This window comes from Leguminivora glycinivorella, chromosome Z (assembly GCF_023078275.1).
Source record: "Leguminivora glycinivorella isolate SPB_JAAS2020 chromosome Z, LegGlyc_1.1, whole genome shotgun sequence".
NCBI lineage: Eukaryota > Metazoa > Arthropoda > Insecta > Lepidoptera > Tortricidae > Leguminivora > Leguminivora glycinivorella.
In genome coordinates this window covers 45243530-45262867 of record NC_062998.1, presented here as the reverse complement: position 1 = coordinate 45262867, position 19338 = coordinate 45243530, and the positions used below count along the sequence as shown (strand labels likewise).

General features: G+C 35.3%; 1 protein-coding gene and 1 long non-coding RNA gene across 6 annotated transcripts in view; one reads left to right on the top strand and one right to left on the bottom strand.

The window, feature by feature from the left end:
• LOC125241765 (DENN domain-containing protein 1A-like) overlaps positions 1–19338 on the bottom strand; it is a 109460-nt gene that overhangs the window by 57820 nt on the left and 32302 nt on the right. The gene's annotated exons all lie outside the window — the stretch shown is intronic.
• Positions 5515–7637, top strand: LOC125241767. The gene is made up of 3 exons (XR_007178764.1): positions 5515–5925; positions 6160–6356; positions 7264–7637. It is a non-coding gene; the product is annotated as an uncharacterized LOC125241767 (long non-coding RNA).

Genomic DNA, 19338 nt, shown 5'->3' with positions numbered 1-19338 from the left:
GATCCATGGGTGAGGCCTTTTCCCAGCAGTGGGACACTATGTAGTCTATTAATATAGCCCGAAGCTTTAAGCAGGGTCACTACACTGGCCAGACATGTCATATTAACATATAATAACTTACATAAAGCGGGATTTCGTCTTGTTCACAATGAGGCCGACTTCCTTTGAGACCATATATTATTTTCATCATCTCAGAACTAACTTCCCTCAATTATCCTGTGGACTGCAAAATACTTAGATGTAGTTTATATTATTAGACCTGAAGTTTAGAATTTTTAGCAGTATGTTTATGATTCATAAGTTAAACTAAAATTATTTTCTTTCTTTGACATTTGCATTACGTTTCATCTTCATCCACATAAAATTTCTTAAAAAAGTTGTATCATTGAACAATGTTGTAGGAAGAATATACATTTAAAGTAATCATGTATAAAATCAATAAAATGTGCAAAATTTCAAAAGGCGTTATAATATGGACCACGTATTCCGTAAATCGAAACGTGAGAAACGTCAATATACAATGTTGCCAGCTGTAACTTACAATTAACGTAGTATCTTCTTAGTAGTTTGTGCAATTTTAACAAATTGACAATTTTTATTTGGTAAAATAATTTATTGATTAGCTATACTTTAGTAAGACATTGTTAAACAGACCCTAAATATTTTTAACATCGTCAAAAGATTTTAACAGTGTATTCCTGACCACTTTTAGAGACTATAATGTTATGTACTTATACTTTTCTGGATATTGCCTAGCTTCAGAGTTATTACCAATTGAAAAAAGATGTTATTGTTAGTCAGTAAAAAGATCCTTTACGGGAGTTGATGCCACTATGGAGATTATGGTCTCATCGCATCGTCTACTTCCATATCGATAAGATTTGATTTCGTATGCGTCGCATCGCCGTCGCGCGACCATCGCCCACGCAAGCCACGGCGTCACTATCCTCATTGATAAATGTCAAAAAGTAAAAAGTAAAATCTTTCAAGAATGAAGTTTTTAGAAAAAAAGTTAAAACTCGTTTCAAGTGCTAGTTTTATGAAAAACATTTACTTTTTACGTGAAAATACATTCAGAAACAAAATTCATGTAATATCTTTTTTTTGATTTACACAAAAAATGGGTGGTTAAATAGTATATTTCGGCTTATTCACTCCCACGGTGTATAAAGGGAATTAAGATATACAAGAAGCAAGGCCTTTGACACTGTCTCAGTTACCTTACCATCCTACTCAAAAAGCTAGAACATTGGGGGATTCGGGGGGTCGCATTGGATTGGCTTGCTAGCTTACAGGGCGCACACAAATTGGATCACCGATCCTAAAAACTGGCCAAGAGCGTGTCGGGTCACGCTCAGTATAGGGTTCCGTAGTTTCCCGTATATTTTTTTCAAAACCTGTTTAACCTATCAAGTTGAAAATAATTATACTAGAAAGACTTTTTCAAGTTGTTGTTCAAAAGTTAGAGGGGGGCACACTTATTTTTTTCTTTTTAGAGCCATTATTTATGAAAATATTAAAAATATTTTTATATTAAAGGAAAAAATGGAAAAATTTACGCTTCCGGCGGGACTTGAACCCGCACCATTAAAAAAAAAAAAAAAAAAAAAAAAAAAAAAAAAAAAAAAAAAAAAATGTTTAGAATCGTTAGCAGACGTTTCTGCTTAATAAAAATTAATTTAATATTAAAAATGTCAAAAAAAATATTTTTGTAAACCCCTATTCATTTTTAAATACTTATCGAACAATATATCACACGTTAGGATTGAAATGAAAAAAAAAAATTCACTCCCACTTTACATGTACGGGAGGGTATTCTAATATAATTATATTTTTTTTCACTTTTAATTTTACTACATTGTCGGCGTGATTGATATACATATTGGTACCACATTTCAGGTCTCTACTGATAACTTCTCTCGTCTTTAATTTTTTGAGGCCCAAAAAAGGTGTTTGAGGCAACGTGAAAGTAGAGTTCCTCAGAAGTCGCATAGTATTTATTCTAGATCATTTGGCCGGGTCCTTCACCGTGCCAGAACAGTGCAAAGTGGTAAAAAAATAATCCAAAAAAGGTTCTTGAGGCAATTTGTCATTTTTACCAGTAAAAGATGAGGGTCTAAATAGCCATGGAAAAATAATGCCATGACATGAGGTGGGGTCCATACCCAGCCATTCGATCTTGAAAGTCAATTTTTTAGTTTTCCGTAAATAACTCGTAAACGGTGGCCCACAGCAAAAAAATATGGTAAACAGAAAATATCTACATTAAATTGTCTACAAGAAAGGTTATGTACGTTTTTTCGATAGGAACAATATATAAGTGGATAATTTAGTAAGAAAGTTTTTTTTAATCGATTACATGCTCCGTTTTTCGTCAATACCTCGTAAACGGTGGCACACAGCAAAAAACTTTGTTAAACAGAAAATATCTACATAAAATTTCCTATAAGAAAGGTTATTATAAGGGGTTACCCTCATCTGGCAGAATAATTTTAGTCCGAAACACACTTCGCATAACATGTTTCGCAGTAACACTTTCAGTCGAATTGTTTGTTTGTTACAATACAGTAAAACGGAGCTATTTTGCTCCCCCATGGGTAACTTTGCACCACCTTTAAATATGGTTTGATTGCCTCAAGGATCAAAATGTATGGTTGATTAGATGAATTATTCAAATCCACCCTCATACACATATCATAAAAGGGTTACCCTCATCTGGCAGAATAATTTTGGCCAAAAACACACTTAGCATAACATGTTTCGCAGAAAAAACATTCGGTCGAATGGTAATTTCGCAGAAAACTTAGTTGGCATTATTACTACCACGCATAAGATACATTTGGCAGAATATTGTTTTACAGAACATTACTTTGGTCAAATTTGATTTAGCGTGATTGTATGTACCATAATAATCTTATAGCATAATATTACAATAGCAGAATTATTACACGCTATCAAAAAAGAAAAACTGCCCCAGAGTCACTATTAGGTACGACGACGAGCGAAGCGAGGAGGAGTGTTAGGTATCTTGCATCCCAAACACATCCAACTCGCTATCAAATAGCGAATTGCAACTTTATGCCTCCTACATATTATGCACAAATGTTATCTATTTCATGTAATCTATTTCAAAAAACTTACCTACTAAAACATTGATCCTAGCGAAAAATCTTATAGAACCTTTCTTGTAGGAAATATTATGTAGATTAATTCTGTGTAACATCATTTTTGGCTGTGTGCCACCGTTTTTGAGTTATCAACAAAAAACTGCCCATGTAGTCTAATTAAAAATACTTTCCAACTAAAAAATTGATCCTAGCGAAAAAACTTATATAGGTTCACTATTCTCTGGCAGAAACTTTTTACTCATTTGATTCGTATAATAGTTCTTGGCAGAAGTCACGTTTGGCAGAAACACCTTACGCAGAATATGCTTTGGCATAAATCATTTCGCAGATTTTTGTAATACCGAATTGTTTCTTGTCATAATGTTGATGAGCATAATAGTCTTCTAGTCAAACAATACTTTTGCAGATAACATTTTTTTTTTAATGTTTTTATCTCTTTATTTACATGAACATATTTACATAATTATATAAGAAACTAAGACTAAACTTAAAAGCTAGCTAATGTCTAAAATAGGCCCTTGAGGCATTGTACCAAGGATACTGGCGACATTAAATGGGCCGCTTTTTGTTGATCGATTTTGAGATTTGAGTTGAAACTCCTAAATTTGCACTTCAGAAAGAATTATAAGACAAACTTTCCTACTAAAATATTGATCCCAGCGAAAATTCTTATATATCCTTTCTAGTAGGCAATATTATATAGATTATTTCCGGTTATGAGCCACCGTTTTCGAATTATTTACAAAAAGCGGCCCATGTAATCTATTTAAAAATACTTTCCAACTAAAAAATTGATCCTAGCGAAAAAACGTATAGAACCTTTCTTATAGAAAATTTTATTTAAATTTTTTCTCGTGAACATTTTATTTAGCTGTGGGCCACCGTTTACGAGGTATTTACAAAAACGGCCAATGAAATCTATTTAAAAATAATTTCCAACTAATATTGATCCTAGCGAAAACTCTTATAAAACCTTTCTTGTAGGAAATATTATGTAGATTATTTCTGTATACCATTATTTTGGGCTGTGAGCCACCGTTTTTGAGTTATCAACAAAAAACTTCCCATGCAATCTATTTAAAAATACTTTCAACTAAAATATGTGAGTGTGGACGTGAAAACGTCCCACTTTGTCGATTGCTATAAAGCCACTTTGTCAGTTTAAATGCATAAAAGATACAAGTAAATCTCGCCTTAATGGTAACCGACAAACACACTCACACATTGATCCTAGCGAAAAAATGTATAGGACCTTTCTTGTAGGAAATTTTATGAAGATATTTTCTTGTGAACATTTTATTTAGCTGTGAGCCACCGTTTACGAGGTATTTACAAAAAACGGCCCATGAAATCTATTTAAAAATACTTTCTAACTAAAATATTGATCCTAGCGAAAAATCTTATAGAAACTTTCTTGTAGGAAATATTATGAAGATTAATTATGTATAACATTATTTTTGGCTGTGAGCCTCCGATTTCGAGTTATTAACAAAAAACGTCCTACGTAAGCTATTTAAAAATACTTTCCAACTAAAATTAATCTATTTAAAAAAACTTACCTACTAAAATATTGATCCTAGCGAAAAATCTTATAGAACCTTTCTTGTAGGAAATATTATGTAGATTAATTCCGTGTAACATTATTTTTTTTTAGCTGTGAGCCACCGTTTTTAAGTTATCAACAAAAAACGGCCCATGTAATCTATTTAAAAATACATTCCAACTAAAAAAATGATCCTAGCGAAAAATCTTATATAACCTTTTTTATAGGAAATTTTATGTAGATATTTTCTGTTTAACATAGTTATTTGCTGTGGGCCACCGTTTACGAGGTATGGACGAAAAACGGAGCATTTAATCGATTAAAAAAACTTTCTTACTAAATTATCCTTTTCTATATTGATCCTATCGAAAAAATGTATATAACCTTTCTTGTAGAAAATTTTATGTACATATTTTCTGTTTGACATATTTTTTTGCTGTGGGCTACCGTTTACGAGTTATTTACGAAAAACTAAAAAAAATACTTTCAAGATCGAATGGCAGGGTACAGACCCCACCTCATGTCATGGCATTATTTTTCGATGGCTATTTAGACCCTCATATTTTACTGGTAAAAATGACAGATTGCCGCAAGAACCTTTTTTGGAATTCTTTTTTTACCACTTTGCACTGTTCTGGCTCGGTGAAGGACCCGGCCAAATGATCTGGCATAAATACTATGCGACATCTGAGGAACTCTACTTTCACTTTTTAATAATTCCAGGTTGCCTCAAACACCTTTTATGGGCCCCAAAAATTAAATCTTTAATAATTCATAGCTCGATAAAGCCCCACTCCCCAGCTGCCAGACTTGCAGACCTGATGTTGGTTATGATCAGAGAAGCATCTGAGCACCTTTACAGGTTGCCTCAAGTACCTACTCCAAAATCCTGCCAGCTCTTGGAAGTCTTGGACCATTAATTGATCATTTCACGTAAATTAATATTTTCTTCTTTAAATACTTATAAATTATATGCCAGAGACTAATTACTAAGAGGGGCCGTTTCTTATCAAATACAACTTATTATACTGTTCGCCCGTATTAGGTTTACACCCTGTATATACCCGTCCTAGCGAAATCACGATATGCATTTTCGCCACTGACGGTAACGGAACTAAATAATATTAAATATAATTTTCCCTCGGTTTCTGAACACGGTTTTAGAGTTGGCAACCCCGGACCGCGACGCGACGCCATCTTTTATTTATTCTATCGTGGTGCGCGTCCTTCTGTGAGTTAGCTGACGGAAATATGGTGAGATTTGCTATTTAATTACCAATTTACAGCCTATGTGGCAGTTAACTGTTAGATAGTTTATTGTGGGACTAGGTTGGTTTGTGTAATATATCATATTACAGAAAAACGGCTCGTCACGTCGCGGGTAGCGCTTACGCCGCCTTCGCGCCCCACTTGAATCGACGACCTACATGTCGCATCCGCGAATTATTTTTAACATTATAAATCAATATATTTTTATACTGTGTTCAGGTTCAGGGTTGTTTTTGCCCATGCCCCATCATCTGCCGCGATCCTGGACAAGTTGGCGATCAACAACAGGATCCGGCCTGCGTGCAATGGCCAGTGAAGTCTATCCCAGTGCCTGTATTATTATCAAGTCATCACGCTGTCGTCGTCGGACTCGTCGGTTACAAATGACGCGGCAGATCTCTCTTAAGCTTAGAAAGGTATGTAGTTGCGCGTTCCATTTATACGTCTACTTTGATTTCCTTTTTGACTTGTGAATATTGTCGTGAGTTCGTGGCATAATAATTAGTGTTACTTAGTATTATCAAAGCTTGTAAAATCGTAAGTGACATACAGTTAATCTAGTACAGTTGTCGGTACGTAATTGCAAAGGTTGTATTTGGTTCTAATTTATCAACACAGAGTTGTTTTCAAGTTTCCAAGTAACTTGTTATTTACATGCATATAAATTTAAAGATAAACTGAATGTTTATGAAAAAAAAATAGTGTTTCTTTGTTCAGTGTCTGCTACTTTATAAAGTTGTAGTTATCCACCTACGTAAATACGTACAGATACAGAATCAGATTTATCGAATCTTTAGTGCCTCCGTCAGACATTTAGGGCCCAGTTAAGCATAAATTCATTTAGGGCCACTTGTACCAACTGCTTAACTCAAGGTTAGTGGGCTATCAACTGTCAAATTCCATATGAAATGGTGGGTTAGCCTCGGGTCAACCCTCCATTTTCGGTGGTGCAAGTGACCCTTAGGTATGTAGTCAGTTGTGATTGCCTGATATTACAACTTGACAATATAAAGCCGTCGAGGGTACAATATTTGTATCTTGTCTACAACATTTATTTTGTGTTTCATTGTGTACCAAGTATAAAAACGTCACGTCACGTAAATAGTCCCACATGACCCTTTGATAGTCCAAGCTCAGTTTAATTAACCCAAGAGATTTGTGTAAATTAAGCATTTGGGTTCATTTAATTGCTAATTATTTGTGTGTGTTCATAAATATTCCTGGGTTTTCTTATTAACTGTTTCTGCACCTCATTAACTAACACTGCATATTTGCTTCTCCCTGTTATTTTCACTTGCTTAGCTCACGCACCGGACATTTCAGATGGTTGTGGCGCAGTGCTCTGCTACTTCGTGCCACAGGCCATTCTCCAACTGCAGATCTACGTGTCAGCGCGACAGTGCACTCACTCACCTTGTTTGGCCCGGTGGAATTTGGTTAGCTTGCACATTTTACCCTTCTCTTCATTAATTTATTTCTGTATTTTCATTCAGTAAATACAAAATGTCAACAATGACAGTAGTGATAACAAGAGCGAGGATATTGACGAAGCAAAACTTAAATAGAAATTTCCTTTAAAAATAATCTGCCATATTTTTAAACCCAATTTCTATTTAAATCTCATTGAAATTTATAATGATCATAGGAGTTGACCGTGACGTCAGTCGACACGTTTTCGTTTAATTTCCATATCAGCAAATCATTCAAATTCGTTTTGAGAGTTCTTAAAAAGAAACTGATTTTACTAGAAGTAGCCTATAATAAAAATGTATTGATAAATAATCATCTCAATCTCACATCATTTTTAGAATTCTATAGTCAACTAGCAACCCTTATAGTTTCGCCATGTCTGTCTGTCTGTCTGTCTGTCCGTCCGTCCGTCCGTCCGTCCGTCCGTCCGCGGATAATCTCAGTAACCGTTAGCACTAGAAAGCTGAAATTTGGTGCCAATATGTAATTATGTATATCAATTACGCCGACAAAGTGGTAAAATAAGAAGCGGAAAAAAATGTTTTGTTAGGGTAAAGTGGGGACTGATTTTTTTCATTCCAATCCCAACATGTGATATATTGTTGGATAGGTATTTAAAAATCAATACGGGTTTACTAAAATCGTTTTCTGATAATATCAATATTTTCGGAAATAATCGCTCCTAAAGGAAAAAAAGTGTGTCCCCTCTCTAACTTTTGAACCATATGTTTAAAAAAAAAAATACAAATGTAGAACTTCACTCTAAGACCAAATTAAATTATTTCATAGGAAATATAGAATGCCTTGGTCATTTTTTCTTTGTATATGACATTTATTTCAGTTTATAATGTAGAACTTTATAAAGACTTTCTAGGAAAATTGTTTTGAAGTTGATAGGTTCAGTTGTTTTTAATAAAAAATACGGAAAACTACGGAACCCTACACTGAGCGTGGATACACTGGTCAAAAATGAGAAATAAAAAATGGGTTAAAATTTGGTACAAAGTGTGATGTAAAGCTGCATTTTTTTTGTATGTTATTTGGGGTCCTTGGGGGAATGTAGGACTATATTTTGCAAGCAAAAAAATGGTGTGCTAACTTCGTAATTTAAAAAAAAAAGTAAAAAAATCAGTCTTTTTTTGGTTTCTGCCGTTTTATTAAAAAAACTATGCATTTTTGGTCAAAAGTTGCTTTGTAATGTTGAAAGCGCATTAAATTCCAAACAGTTTGACATCTTTTTTATCAATGTCCGTCAAATATTTTTTGAGATATGAAGCGTCAAAAGAAGACCATTTTTCCCCTTTCTATGAAAATATTCGTTTTGCTAATATTTTGAGACAGATATCAGCAAAACAACTCAGGCTATTACATAAATTGTAAAATAAAAATGTAGAAAATTTCACTAGCTTTCATTTAAGACCAAAAGAGTGCGAGTTATTTAAAAAAATAGGATTATATCATAAGTCTAGTATAACTGGATCAGAAATAATCGGTGGATGGTAATGGCCAAATGGGATAGTTTACATATATTTACAAGAGGCGTAGCGGAGAACGAATTATTATTATTTGGGGGCTGTTATAGTATTACTCAGATACATATTTGCGTATATCAAATCAACATTCATTTAGTAAGTTAAGTTTACGGTCAGAAAGACCTCAGGATCGCCGCTTGGCGGAAAAAATATTTACGAGTAGAAAACCCTCATTAATTGAATCAGATTGTTCCGAAATTGTTCTTGTACGGACTGGTTTTTAAAGCATATCACTGAGGGCCAATAACATCGATGTAATCTCACGAGCGTTGTCGTGGACGTGCCTGAATCATAGTATTCTCCGTTTAACGAAATATCAGTACATAGTATGTGTTGTATTGCACGCGCAGGTCTCTCACCGCCGCGCAGGTGTAGTCGGACCATAACTCGACAGTATACACGCTTGTACAAAAACTGAGGAACAGCTGTCTTTTTACGCTGTCACTACATTTGGCGAATCTTCTAGCCAACATGTTTGCCCTTACTGCGGTGGCTCGCCTGTGCCTTTCTATGTCCTCCTGGTCTTTTAAACTGGACAACAAGATGTGGCCAAGATATTTGACTTCGTGTACTCTCCGCAATTGAACTCCATCAAGCAAAAGAGGTGGTACATTCGTGGGCATATGTGCTGCCTCCATGAGCATAAATTCAGACTTGTCCGGATTGTATCTCATGTTATGCTGGCTGGGCGTATCTCTCGCATTCTGCAAGTAACTTACGCATAGCTCCCACAGATGGTGCTAGTAGGACCATATCGTCTCCATATGCGATGTGATTTATCATTTGCCCATTGATGGAGCAGCCAACCTCGGTACTGGTCAAAGCCTGCGACAGCCCATCCATGTACACGCTGAAGAGAGCCGGAGACATACTGCCTCTTTGTCTCACGCCACAGTTTAGCCCGCTGGCTGTGGACAGAGTTGACTTCCATCTTACTACGTTCTTCTGCTGGGAATACCACTTCTCCAGTATCTTAATAATTGGCGTGGGCGCTTTCCGTTCCCGTAGTTTATTCCACAGCAATTGATGGTCAAATACAACTCAAGTGGACTTTCTATCACTACAGGAGTTGTGCCATCAAGATGCAGGACTAGGACCCTCAAAAAGGAAAAAGTAAAATGTAACTAATTCTGTTTTATCTTTCTAATTTACTAAACTTCAAAATTTTACTGTATTTTATTTCTTCATTAGTAATAGTCAAATCGATGCAAAGTTAGCTGAGACAATTTTTTCAGATAAAGGTATATCAAAGAAAGTTAGATCGAATAGATAGCACTTTCAACCTAAAACTTTTAGCGTAAACTATTTATACCTTAACCAATTTACCAGACTCTTGGCTTCTCTATTTATAGATTTTTTTTTGTTTACCAAAGTAACTATTCGTCTTACTGACCTTTATTTGCACTAAAACTAAAGCAAAATAAATTTTATACAATGTTATATTGCAATATATATCATATCATGAAGTATTTTGCAGATATTTGTCTAAAAATATTGGCAAAACGCTACATTTTATAAATGCGTCAAAAATTAACCTTTTTTGACGCTTCATATCTCGAAAACTATTTGACGGACATTGATAAAAAAGATGTCAAACTGTTTGAAATTTAATGCGCTTTCAACATTACAAAGCAACTTTTGACCAAAAACACATAGTTTTTTAATAAAAAAATAAAAACCAAAAAAAGTCCGATTTTTTTACTTTTTTTTTAAATTACGAAGTTAGCACACTTTTTTTTTTGCAAAATATAGCTTGCAAAATATAGTCTTACATTCCCCCAAGGACTCTTCCAACAAATAACATACCAAAAAATCCAGCTTTACATCACACTTTGTTTTTTAACTAGCTTGCGATTTTCATGTAAGATTTGACCGGTGTAGTCTAATTTCGTTTCCCCTATACTTAGGAGGCCTAAGCCGAAAAGCGCTATCTCAAACGAAAATCCATAATTAACTTATAAAGTATCTATAGGTATCTGTGGAATAGGTATCGAGACAAACCTTATTGGTTTAACGATACTATGTAAATTAATTAGAGATTTATGTTTGTGATTACCTAAATAAATAATAATATCACTGACGTTTACGTTTCCAAAATCATTTGGTTTTGAGACAGCGCCACTCGGCTTAGCAGGGCAGTATAGGTATAGTCATAAACATCATACGTACATATGCCGCCGCCGCAGAGTAGCACACAAATCAGCTTCTTTTTAAGTTTGCTAATTATGGAAATAGTACGACTTTCGTGTTTAGTGACGTCAACTCATTTAGGGTGCGTTGGGACAATTTCGAACCACAGAAATGCTCTGGTAATTTCGAAAGGGGAACATTGATATGATGGAAATAATGGTGATTTTTCTGTGACTTTCGAAATTACCCCAATGTACGCTATCAGACATATTCAATAGAAATTTGATTTAAAAATAACTTTTGCCAATGTGTTTCTTATAATTATCTAATGCTTCATTTGTAATTTTGTATGGTATAAAATATTTTAAGTACAGGAAAATTCCATGTACAAAACCACACTGCAAAGTCTCCTCTTGAAGACTTATCAGTTTCTAAGAAATCGTGCAGACGTATTGGAGACTGTGCAGGATGAGAGCAGGCAAATAATAATAATTGGCTAGTCACCGCCTGCCTATTTTTTCATGTTTTTATAACATAATATGATCAAGGCAGGTGCCATAGTCTCCCATAGTACCGGTTACAAGTCCACCAGCAATTCAACCTAATAGCCCGGTTTCTTTTATTTACCTTTTTCTATCAATAGTTCTACACTAACCGGCGCTTGTCCTTGGGTGCATTACTATAGTGCGGACAGGGATAATCGCCGGGTAGTGTCACATTACATTTAGAGTAAATTGTCTAGAAAGCACAGCCGAGCCAACAGCACAGAGGCCGTGCTGTTGGCTTCGGCCCCACACATGCCTCCCAAATGTCCGGGACCCCATGGTCCCGAGTACTGGAAAGGACAAACAAATAATCAATAAGTTAAATCATACAAAATAATTATCATAAATCCTTCATCTCATCAGCGGCAAACTCATGTTTCATGTGTACAATCAGAATTATAGATTGAATGAATTTATTTTTTTGCAGGTATGTTACTTGAGGCGAGGAGGACTTGAGAAGGTGCGTCTGCGAACGGCCTTAGTGACGCCTCTTCAGCGCGACGGGTGGTCTCCTCAAATATGAGAAGGAGCTCGGGTCCTGCGGGCTCTTAACCGTCGTAGTATTCACGCAGTGTTTTAAAATAGTGTTTGTGTGTATTATGATAACATTTATGTTCAATTCAAATGTCTAACTCTACATAAGTATTCATATCATTTTTCATTAGTATGGTGCTGTTTTTGCGGTCTGAAGAAAAAACTTTAAATAAAATAATTATGTTGTCTGTATATCCATGTTTTTGTTTTACAATCAATGATTTTTGTGTGAGGTATTTTTTAAGTTTGACTTTTTCGTTTATAGTTATTTTGATCATACATAATCATTAAAATTATGCTGGGTAGTATCTGTAAGCTGCGCACGGATCCGAACCTGTCGAGCGTACTCGCGCGCTAGCCTTTGGCTGTCGGCTTTTGGAGAGAATCTAGCTTGTTTCAATAGAATCGCGATCGAATCAAGCGAGTTCTCTTTGAACCGGCAGCTGGCAGCCGCACGAGGCTCGCTCAGGCTCACGCAGCTTGCAGAGCACCTTGCGGGCAGTTATATTTGTGACGTCCTACCAACCACAAAAATCACGTTCCCTGAAATATCCCTATGAAATATTGTGTGAACGGTTCACAAGTAACTTTCACAAAAGTTACCAGTGATTTGTTGACACAACATACCAAATATAATCATTTCCAGAAGTTTCAAATGAAACATTATGAGAGCTACTTTTAGGTACATTACATGCGTAACTTGCAAGGAACTTCATTAGAGTTATTAAAGCAATGTTATATTTGTAACGCATTGAAAGGTATCGGTGAAAAGTCAATACAATATACAACATCAAACTTTTTGGTGTATTATGAATGTAACATTGCCGCAATGAATAGCATGTATGTTACGGACAAGTTGCATAATGTGCTATTGATGCAATGTACAAAAATGAACTTCTTAAAAGTTTTCGTCATAACTTTCTAGTAAGTTTATATTTCAATGTATCAGCAACATTGCTATTCAAAGTTATAGAAAGTTGTAAAAATCCGATCTGGGAAACTTACAGGGTTTATCTACAGCGCGGCCGAAAGCGTTTAACATCAATATGGCTCAAACGTTGCTCAAACGTTTCAAGCTTGCAATTGTAAGTTTCAAGCTCCCAGATGTAGCATTGAGCAATGTTACCGCAAGTTCTGCTTGCTTAACGGGGTGTGACTGTTATCATATTATTTCATGTGATATTTACAAGGGCAGAAATATCAGAAAGTCATAACATCGTCACTACTTTAAAAAAACCGACCAAGTGCGAGTCGGATTCGCCCATCGAGGGTTCCGTACAAACGTTCAATAGTTGAATCATCAATATAACTCTACAGACTTGGCTAGATCCCTCAAGACTCAATTTCCCTCATAACAAGTAATATTTAATATACAATTTTATTCAGACAACGTCCAAAGAAAATCAAGACAATTCGACTTTAATAGTTTGAGATATCGTAAGGACTCCTGACTCAGCCTTAAAAATCTTAAAAAATGCGATGTAGAAAATGAGCTCTCATCGTACAGCGACATCTATCGGCAACTTAAGTAAATTAATGTGCGTGAGCTTAAAGTATGGAAGTAGATTTCTATCGGAGAATTATTTATTTCGTGAACCGATTTTAACCGGCGGGTATTTTCATTGTTATTCTGTAGAAATAACAGGTTCAATAAACACCCGCAAGGGTGGTTAAATTGAAAATATAAATCTGAAATGTTTTTTATATATAAATAAAAAGTTTTCAAGATACGGGTACGATTTTATTTTTCCTGTAATATTTATTATAGCAGCCATGTTTGAAAAAATTTCATGAATTTTCGTTGGTCAACTTCGGAGATAAGGGGTCGACGGTATTTTCTTTTTTTACAGCCTTAAAAAAAAGGCATTTTTTTTTCCATAACACAAAGTATATATATTTTATATGTACAGTTTGAGATCTTTCTAACGACACCCGACTTGACCTAGACTTGACCTTATCACTTGACATTTACAGTTGGCCGCCTTTCATTTTGGCCATTTTCTGTATTTAATACTTATTAATAAATTAAAAAATAATACTTTCAATTTGTAGAGGTTCATAACTATTCGTTTTTTTTGTTCCTTTTTGGTACGGAACCCTAAAAATCGTGCTACCTATATAATGTGCTCATTTTCAGAGCCTGTAATGAAAATTTCATTCGATATATGTTAAGTCTAAATTCGTTGAGATAAGCTGTGTAAAACATCTCGCACATCCAAATCTGTGGTGAAGACAAGTATCATTAGAGGTATAGAACCGGTTCAATTTTTTCAAGTAGTGGCGATTTTGTTCTCATAGTACCTAGTTATTTGTTTTACAAGGGAGCAAAGTTGTTGTTTAACCGCACGTGTCAATATTGATACCCGAGAAAAACGAAAGATTCCAGTATTCAAACAGTGCAATCTTGAGCGTTGCGAGGGTTTCAAGGCACGAAGGTGAAACAAACTTTACCACCGAGTGAAACACAAACATTTTCACCACACCACAAGAACTAAATACTGACTACAAAACATCAAACTAAATCAAATCCATCAATTTATTCAATATTTATGATTCAAAATCATCATTTATAGGTAAAATCTAGCAGCCAGTTTACGACATCAAGTTTAAATAATTATGAAATTACTTTGCACTCTTGTGGATAAAATGCAATTTTGCTATCTGTTTTCGAATAACAAAGAAAGCCTTTACCAGTTGGTGTGGTGAGAAATTATTTTTACAACCCTTAAACCACTGTTCTGTATGTGCGTTCGTTATGTCTTGCTACATTGTAGGGCATACAATCGTGCCACTTCACCCAACGTCGGTCGTTATTGATGGTTTTACAAGTACCCTATTGCCCCGCAAATAATGATAATGTTAAAAGAACTAACAAGCGATATTATTGCCCAGCACCCTAAATTTAGCTGTTATCAGTTCCATGGCAATTTAGTACTCCAGAATTCCCTCCACTTCACTAAGCAAATAATGATAATGTTAAAAGAACTAACAAGCGATATTAATTAACACTGCGGATTGTTGAGGTTACATATAATTCAGCACCCTAATCACATAAAATAATGTAATACAACTCGTATGCCTCGCACCGTGCAATAACATAAAATACACACAGCTTCCATCTCTATAAGGAAAAAAATCCAATGGGTTCCGTCCTTATCAATGATCACTCTTGATTTAAAGCCACTACACGCTAGCGTCTTCCGAGCGTCGGTGTCTAGCAAAAAGAATCTAGGATAAATAATGACTGTAAACAAAACTGTGTAGTAGTAACTGCCATCTCTCGACACAGGATTAATATTTGACCATCAGTTTTGACTTAGTATTGGTAAAAACTCAAGCCCTTTGAGCACAGAGAACCTCCTATAGAGTGGCAGTCTTGTATATTTGGTTCGCGATACGAGTCACCAGTGTTTGGGGTGCGAGGAGCGGGCGGGGAATGTGTTAAGCGCGCTGTGATTGGCCGTTTCAAGGACGGCGGGCAGTCGCGCCAGATGAAAAGGGACAGAAGTATGACTGTCCCTCTACTGACGCGTAAGTGGCCAATGTAAGTTGACCTATGCCGGCTCTGAATAAATTATAAATATGACTTATTTGTGGAATGTAATGCCGTCTGTTTTTAAATTTGAGCTTCTTGTTACCTTTCCACACCATTTCACACTACAGGTGGACATCTTTAAGGCATCAAAATACCCTTTTCCAATTTTTTTGTGCGAAAAACACGCGCTGATTTCGGGTCTGTTACTTGGTCGATACTGATCGGGCACGGCGAGCGCCCGCGCTTATATCAGTGCAAATACTAGGAAGGCTGGCGACCGCGAGTCGTCTTGTAATAGATGTCTATAGGGGTTGGTCTGTGCCTTTGAGTCTCCATTTCTAAGACTCTACTCATATTTATAGACTTTCAGTTATTGAATTGAAGCGTTAGTTTTTTTTAACTTAGGAGGACTCGAGTTTTATATAAAGACTTCTGTAGTCGTTGAATGTTTTGTTACACTTAAGGCTTTTTGAACAACTGATTTATTATTAGAACTCAACTAAACTGGACTTATCTCTAGGACCACTTAGACAGAGGAGATTACGCGACCTACTCCAACTTAGTAGTGTAGAAAATGAGGCACTTCCCTTCAATTTATTTATTTATTAAGATATAAAACAAACGGTCATACAAAAAATGTCATACAGTTTATTTTCTTAAGTGACCTTATAGTGTCCATTTTTCTGAATAAAATGCGGCCGTTTTCTAGCATCCTTGAGAAAATTACATTTATAATTATCTTCCTCGGGTGCCTAACTGCTCTTATGGTGATGGTGTTCAGTTCATCTGGTTTAACGTGATCCAAAACAAACTCCTTCGGATAATAATGGACCGACATAAAGCAAAAAATGCACTCACAAAATGCACAAATTTCTGTACTGTAAATTTTCGGATTTCTACATTACCTACCTATACGTAGGTACACACTTCAGGCACCTCAGCTGTTTGTATGTTCCGCATGTTTCACAATGCGCTTTGTCTACATTTAGCTATTTATTAAAGAGTATATCTAGTTTGAATACAGTCTCCATACTACGAATCGTACCACATTTTTTAGCGCCACCTATTAAATACTATCGTAACTACACTGATGAGGCCTACAAATTTATGTTTTTACAAATTTGTGTATTGACGTGATATCATGATATTAAAATAAAGAAGCATGTCATTTGTTCTTATAAAAAATAAAAACACGCAAAAATATTTCGGGAAAATATGATTTAGGCCTCTGTCAGGCTGCGAAACAGCGCCATCTAGTTTTAAGCTTAAAAGGCCCATACTTTTCAGGGGTACGCTTTATTGTGTGGCCTTTGTCTGTCCCGTATTATATACTTTGGTACAGGCAATAAAGTTATTTATACATATTTTTGGCACTGTCTGTATTCAATGTGTTTTTGACTGTACGTACCTACATACCATCCATATTCATAGTCAGTTCCTGATACTTAGGTTGCATTGTCCTAACACGGCTCTTTGTAATAGAATCACAGAAAAAAATAAATGGATACGTTGTAAAATTTGCTACTTACGACAAGTGTACTTGTAATTACATTGCATAATTATTGAAGTAATTTTCATATTTATTGTGCCTCAACGAATATAGGTAATAAAAATAATGAGTTCGAATAATAGTACGAACATTCCGGGGGTTTCTTTAGTTGTTAACCCCTTGAAACGTAAGCATAGCCTGTCGCTAGTCTATTTTTTTTTAACAGGTGGGAATTTAAACAATACGATAAAAAAATCTCAGTTAAAACATCGCACTCAATACTAAACAAACGTTCACTACCGAATCCTCAACATTTGACCTTAAGCATTAAAACACTCTTTGAGAATACACAGTACCAGTTAATAAATCGCTTGTTAATGCTTGTTATAGTAAATAAATATTCCTAAACTTTGGATTATTGGACGTCGGCAACTAACAAACCGTACATTGCAGAGACTGTTCATTTTATGCTGAATAATAGCCTGGTTGCCATTGCCATTATTTTGGACCTTGATATAGTGCCATATCCTCACACAAGTGACCATTTGTTATCAAAAGTAATAGAAATTCTTGATAACTATTCTTTAAGACGAAAAATTGTATCGATAGCTACAGACAACGAATCAAGTAATGTAAAAACAATGCAGATGCCGACGTTATTCCACGATGACTATGAAGACGTGGTTCATACACGTTGCTTAGCACACGTTTTAAATCTCGTTGGCAAAAGAGGTCTAGAAAAAGTTGATTGTCGTGTCCACAATATTTCTAAATTGGTGAATATTATTAACTTTTCACCCAACAAAAAACAAATATACTTTGAATACTGCGATTTGAACGGCGTGAAAAGATTGTCACTCTTGCGGGAAATATCCACGAGGTGGAATTCGACCTACTTAATGTTGTTGTGGGCAACGTGACCGAATTTCAATAATACAAAATAGAACATTGGGAACAAGTAGACGTTCTACTTAAATTCTTTAAACCATTCTACGACGCTACGTTATTGATGTCTATGACGAATATCCAAGCATATTCTGTGTCGTTCCGATAGTGGATGAAATCCAAAAGCATATTGTAAATAACTTGGGGAATGAATTAATCAATGAATGTGCAACAGCAATGATTAACAAGATTGTATATACCGCTACTGCGGTCCAAAGTTGTATTTAAATGAAAATTGTTGTTATTTAAATGAAAATGAAAATTTGGCATTTTCAACCGAAATAGGCAAAATTATCCAAGAAAAAGAAAAGGTGCAAAATAATTATGAAGAAGGAACCACTGAGATGAATTTGTCCGGAAACGACTTTCTGTCATCTACTTACAGAAAAAAGGATGTAAACCAAGACGAATTTTATAAATACTTGTCACTGCCCCTAGAACCAGAAGACATAGATGTAGGTACTGTCTTGGTGGAAAAGCCACGAATTTCAAATGCCTCAATTGAAAAAAATGGCTTGTGATTACCTGGCTATTCCAGGATCAAGTGTGCCCAGCGAACAAAGCAAACAAAAGGAGAAACCGATTGGGCAATAAAACAATGGCATATAATTAACCAGGCAACGAAAATATTAAACGGGAAGTTAAGACGGGCATACAATAATATGATTTGGCTGTGTATTAATATTGTGGCGACAAAAAAAATATGAGCCTCAAATATTAAGCATCATTATTATTGAAAAAACGGCAGCAAATTCAAGCGACCAAAGTATTGCTGAGGAACTTTAAACAATACTTTGGCGACTAAAATAATTATTGACACCTAAATATTGTAAAGCGAAACATTTTTTAATATTTGTAGTCATATACATGTTAGCACCTAAATAATTATACTTAGCTCATCGTTTAAAGTAGTATTTAAATTACGGAAGCAATTAAAAAAATAATTACGGTAACCGCTTTTCAGCAGGTGGATCGTATGCTTGTTTGCCACCGACGTGGTATTAAAAAATTACAATCATAAGATAATCGTATAGTATACCTACTATTAAAAGAGCATAATTATTTTCTCCTAAGAGAAAAGTGGGTTAGGTAACTTTTTGTACTTTTTTTTTAAGTAGAATAATAGTCCTACCAAATTTGCTATGGCATAATTATGGCATTCTTAGGTACAGTCGCCAACCGGAGGGCGCCATGGTGGACAGAGGAGACCCGATGATC